This window comes from Ursus maritimus, unplaced genomic scaffold (assembly GCF_017311325.1).
Source record: "Ursus maritimus isolate PB19 unplaced genomic scaffold, ASM1731132v1 scaffold_17, whole genome shotgun sequence".
NCBI lineage: Eukaryota > Metazoa > Chordata > Mammalia > Carnivora > Ursidae > Ursus > Ursus maritimus.
The window spans coordinates 46,085,516-46,091,515 of record NW_024424119.1 but is presented as its reverse complement, the minus strand read 5'-3'; the positions used below and the strand labels follow the sequence as shown (position 1 = coordinate 46,091,515).

Genomic DNA, 6,000 nt, shown 5'->3' with positions numbered 1-6,000 from the left:
CACTCTCATAAAATAAACACTCTTGGTGGACAGGTCTGTTTGTTCCACTGTTCTCTGGGCTGGGCCGTGATTGGACTCTGTGTGATGTGGATGGAATAAAATCTGCCCCCTCTCCTGCAGGCCAGTCCTTCCCGGGCTTGACAACAAGGTCTGTCCTGGGGCTGCCACGCTCAGTGACACACCGTGGAAGGTAGCACCTGCTGACCGCTCTCTGACTCTGTCAGATGACAGGGTCTTAGGATCACTGGCCATTCTGTCTTATGTCCTGAGGTGTGTTGACAGAGCTCAGACTTCGGAGTCAGACTTGGCGTCAAGCCCATTTACTAGTTGTGAGACCTCAAACAAGTCCTTAACCTCTCTGAGCCTTGTCTTGTGCGTCTGTAAAATGGGGCTTGAATCAGATGGTTGTTGAGTCTCTTTCTGTTGTGACCCGTGAGGTTCCAAGACTGTTGCCTCTGAGCCTCCTCCTTCTGGTTCAGGGACCTCTCATCTGACCTCCTGACTCTTGTCCCCCTGCCCTCATTCCTCTATCATAATACCTGGTTCATCACACTGACTGTCTGGCTCCCTTCACCAGCTGTTCCTAAAACTCAGTTCTGATCAAGTCACTCCTGTGCTTCCGTCTTCATTCTCCATCAGCCGTGGAGTTCTGTCCCGGCTCCCTTGCCTGTGTCCCCAGATCCCTAAGCGGTAACTGCACTCTCTACTTCCCCCCGCCCCCCGAGTTCTCCAAACACACATTCTACCACTTCACACACACCGTTATGACCACCTGCAAATCCCTTTCCCCTGGCTCTTGTCAGCTACTGACTCCTACTGATACTGCAAAACCCTATTTGGATGTCACCTTCTGTCTGAGGCTTTTCCAGATCATTCTTTCCTTCTGAGAGAAGTGAACCATTCCTTCTTCTAGACCCCTTTACAAGTGCAGTACTGCCCTGAGCACAGCGTGTTTGAAGAACCCTTTCCTGCCGTTGTCTTTCTTCTGTAAATTTCACCCGATTCCTCTCCGTCCTCCGCACCAGGGACAGAGCCTGGCAGGCCGATGTCCCCACCTTCCTGACTGTGCTGCTGCACTTCTGACCCCTGTCTCTTTCCTCACTTTTTTCAAGTGAAAATGACAGCGGCTCTTAATCAGAACTTCTTAATCACACCACATTATCCTTCCGAGATGCTTTTACCTCCAGGAACCCATTGATTCTCCACTCTAAATTACTATAATTACCACAAATGATAAAATAGCAGCTTTCCCAGTTTTCTTTACCCTTGCCAATTTGCATATGCTAATGCACGAACATCTCCCCTCGCCCCCCCCACCCCCCACCCCTCCTGCTGGCTCTTCTAAGACAATTTTTGTGTTTGCACTTACTTTGCCCCACTGCAACTCAGGGCTGGATCTGGGCAGGGAGGACAGAAGTTTCCAGAAGGTCTTAATCCATCCAAGGAATGGAAAAAATAAATTTCCTGTCCTAAAAAGCATAGTGAATATAGGGACACAGATCTTCTGCGAGCTCAGGAGAAGGTGGGGTGGGGGAGGCAGAGGGCACCCTCCGCTGAGAGGCAGGTGAGGCCTGGGCTCATGTTGTTGCCTCTGATAGTCTTGGCCTGGTGCCCTTGCTCTCTGAAACTCACACCCTTCTCCTGGAAACTGGGAGGCTATAGCCATTTGGCAGTTTATAATGAGGAAGAAATACGACCTTTCTTGTTTGTTTTAAAAAACTATGGTAAAATATACATACCCTAAACTCTACCATCTTAACCATATAACGTGTACAGCTCAGTGGCGTTAAGCACATTCACGACGTTGTGCAAACATTACCCCTTCCATCTCCAGAACTCTTCTCGTCTTGCAAAACTGAAACTCTGCCCCCATTAAACACTGTCTCCCTATCCTCTCCCCGCCCGGCCCTCGGCAACCACTTTCTGCCTCTATGAACTTGACGGCTTCCGTTGCATGTTTGAGCCACATTTTGCTTATCCAATCATTCATTGCTGGATACTTGGGTTGCTAAAAAATACCCTCCGACAAGCTTAAATATTTTCTAAAATTTACAGACGGCACAATTTTAGGAGGTGGAGGTGGTTAGGACAGTGAACTGTGGTGTTACACTTGACCTTGAGTCCTGGCCAGGTTGTCCTTGGGCTCCTTACCTCAGTGTCTATCCCATGGGGCTGTTGTGAAGTTAACAATCTAAAGGCACGTACAGGGTTTAGCACAGGGATGGACCCGCAGGAAGCATTCATTCTTTTAGTCATTTAGTCATTCATTCAACAAATCTCTACTAAGGACCTACTACGCTCCAGGCACTGAGCTAAGTGTTTGCCATAGAACCACGTGTGTCTTTCACGATGCTGACCTCAAAAAGGCAAGAGAGACTACCATCAAATAAGTAAGAGAAAGCACATTATGTCAGACAGTGGTAAATTCTATGGATTGACAGAGAGCAGATTACAAGGGATAGTGAGTGCTTGGGGAGGGGGCAGTTTTATCGCATACAGGGTGAGCAGGAAAGTTCTCCTGAGGACATGAGAAATGCAAGGGTGAGCCTGGTAAGGATTACTAGAAATAGAGAGAAGAGAAAATGCAAAGACTTTTAGGGGGGAGCATGCATGGAATGTTCTAGGAATAGGAACATGTCTAGTGTGGCTGGAGAAATTTAAAATAGAGCGTAGCAGGAGATAAGGGCAGAGAGGTAGCTGGGGGAGAGAGCTGCAGGGCTAGGTGAGCCGGGGTGGGAGAGCAGCTGGCACTGAGGAATTCTAAGCAGGGAAGTGATGGGGTCTGACTCCTGTTTAAAAAGCATTGCTCTGCCTGCCAGGTTGAGAATCAACTGTAGTGTCGGCAAGGGTGGAGATAGGAAGACCTATGACTGAAATAATCCAGGCCAGGAATTGGCAAACGTTTTCTATACAGTTCCAGAGAGTAAATGTGCTTGGCTTTGCGGGGCCATAGCGTCTCTGCTGCAATTACTCAGTTCTGCCCTTGGAATGCAAAAGCAGCCGTGGACAATATGTAAACAAATGGGTGTGACTGTGTTCCAATAAAACTTTATTTATAAAAACAGATGGTCGGCTGGATTTGGCTGATGGGCTATAGTTACTGATGCTGGCTTTAGCTAAATATTGGTGAGTTGGACCAGGGTGTGGCAATGGGGCCACAGGAAGTGGCTGAACGTGGGATATATTTTGAAGGTAATATCAGCGGAATTTGTTGTTGATCCAAGACATGCCAGTTACTGAGATGAGAGAGTCTGGGTGTAAGAGGTGTTCTTAGGGCGTGAGGAGAATTAGGAATTTGGTTTCTAACGTACTAAGTTTGAGATGGGCCTTAGACATCCAAGGTGGATATATAAGTCTGGAGTTTAAGAGAGAGACTGAGGGTGGAGGAGGAATTTTGGAGTTATCTAGATGGATCTGAAGATACGAGACCGGATGAAATCATTTATGGGAAGGGAGTGGATAGAGAAGAAAAGCCTGCCAAGGACTGAGCCCTGGGGGTGCTGAAAGAGATGAGGAGCAACCCACTGGTCAAGGAGACTGAGGAGGGGTGGTCACTGAGGTATGAGGAAAACCCAGAGAGTGTGGTGTCCTGGAAGCAAAGAGAAGGAAGTGTATCTATGTGGAAATGCTCAATTTCTAAATGTTACTGCTGTGGGTTGTTGTCTACCAGAAACCCCAGTATGTGACCTTCTTTGGAAATAGGGTCTTTGCAGATGCAACTAGCTAAGATGAGGTCATACTGAATTACGGTGGCCCTACATCCAGTGACTGGTGTCCTCTAAGAGCGGACACACGAGACACACAGAGGGAAAGGGCTGTGTGTGAATGGAGGCAGGTAGAGCGATTGTGGTGATGCAGCTATAATCCAAGGAACACCAAGGAAGTCCAGTAACCACCAGAAACCGGAAGATGCAAGGAGAGCCTTCCCTGGAAATGTCAGAGGGAACGGGACCCTACTGACACCTGGATTTTGGATTTCTGGCCTCTAGATTTTTATAAATAAGTTTCTGTTCTTTTAAGTTACCTAGTTTCTGGTACTTTGCTTGAGAAGCCCTGAAAAACTAATACATGTTGCTGATGGGTTAAGTAGGATCAGGACAGACAAAGGACCTTGGATTTGGCAACACTGGATGACCTTGACAAGAGCTGTTTTCACTAACGTGGTGGGTGTGAAAGTCTGATTGGAGCAGATTCCAGAAAGAACAGGAGAGAAGGCATCAGACACTGTGAGCGTGACCCATTTTTTCATTTTAAAGGGAGTGGGGGGAAGGGTGCTGTTTGGGAAGAATGGGAGAAATAAGACATGTCTTATGTTGAAGGGGACAATCCAGTAGAGAGGCAAGAAACCATGATGCAGGAGAGTGGGGAGAATGAGTGGTGTCCTCCAGGACTGCATCAGTGGGCATGGGGAAAGGCTGCAGTATGGGGAGGTCATTCATACCAGTGGGAGGGAAAGCAGTGAGCTTGGGTGGGTGTGGCTGGCACAGGTGTTCGAGGGACCTGTAAGGAGTTCTTTTCTGGTTGCTTTTATTGTCTCAGTGAAACAGAAGTCAAAGAAATGAGCAGCAATTAAGGCTGGGGAGGAAACAACCAGGTTTGAGTGGAGAGAGAGGTTAGGTGGTCGTGTGTGTGTGTGTGTGTGTGTGTGTGTGTGTGTGTGTGATTCTCACTGGGGAAGTGTATTTGGCTGGCTACGCAGCCCAAAGGGCCTGCTTGAGCTTAGTGGCCCTGAGTTCAGTGTGGAAAGTGTGTTCCCCTCTCATCACATTCAGCTGCCAGGTCCAGGTTAAGTGCAGGTAGAGAATTGGATTAACCTAGCAAGTGTAATAAAGCAAGAAATGAACAAGGCAGTCAAAGGTTTTATCAGTTATCTATCGCTGTGTAACAAAACCACCCTAGTACTTCGTGGCTTAAAACAATAGTCATTCATTTTTCTTGTGAGTCTTCAATTTTTGGCAGGGCTTTGGTGGGGATAGCTTGTCTCTGCTCAGCTGGGGTGGCTTGACTGGGGAATGGAGGATTTACTTTGAAGATGGGGTAGTAGGCAGACTGGCCCCCAAAGATATCAGGTTCTAATCCCTGGAACTGTCAATGTTACCTTATTTGGAAAAGAGGTCTTTGCAGATGTGAGTAAGTTAAGGATCTTGAGACAGGGAAATTATCTTGGACTGATTATCCATGTGGGCTGTAAATGCAACCATGAGTGTTTTTTCAAGAGAGTTGCAGAGGGAGATTGGACATACAGAAGAGATAGAGGGAATGGACCCCAGTGGAAGCCAAGGAATGCCTGGAGCTACCAGAAGCTGGAAGATGCAAAGAATGAATTCTCCTGTACAGCCTCCAAAGGCGTATGGTCCTGCTGACACCGTGATTTTGGACTTCTAATTTCCAGAACTATGGGGAAATAAATTTCTGTTGTTTTAAGCTGCCAAATTTGTGGTAATTTATTACAGCAACCCTAAGAAACTGATACAGATGGTGGTTCTCATGTCTAGTGAGTTGTTTCTGTCTATCATCCATGAGCTCAGCTGGCACTGGGGGCTGAGGGCCTTAGTTCCTCTCCACCTGGACTTCTTGAGGCATGGTAGCTGGGTTCTAAAAGTGAGTGTCCCAAGAAAACAAGGCAGAAGTGATCTCACCTTTTTGATAGTCTTGGCATCACTTCTTCCATAGTCATAGCCGCACTTCAATTCAAGGACCCACTTCTCAAGGGGAGGAGTGTAAAAGTCACATAAGAAGTAGATGTGAGAAGGGAGGTGTTGCTGCAGCCTGTTTTTAGCATGTACAACCTGCCACAAGGGTGATACAAGAAATGATGGTAATGATGATGATGGCAAGGATGATGGTGGTGATGATGATGGTGGTGATGATGACGGTGGTGGTGTTGATGGTGATGATGGTGGTGATGATGGTAGTGATGATGGTGATGATGGTAATGATCATGGGGGTGATAATGATGATGCTGGTTATGATGGTGATGGTGATGGTGATGACTGACCA

At 47.2% G+C, this 6,000-nt stretch overlaps 1 long non-coding RNA gene across 1 annotated transcript in view; it reads left to right on the top strand.

Annotated features, from left to right (window-relative positions):
* The first annotated feature begins 3,583 nt into the window (after positions 1-3,583).
* Positions 3,584-6,000, top strand: part of LOC121103089 — a 50,623-nt gene continuing 48,206 nt past the window's right edge. Inside the window, exon 1 of the long non-coding RNA XR_005835235.1 lies at positions 3,584-4,226. This is a non-coding gene — a long non-coding RNA (uncharacterized LOC121103089). The remainder of the gene's footprint in view (positions 4,227-6,000) is intronic.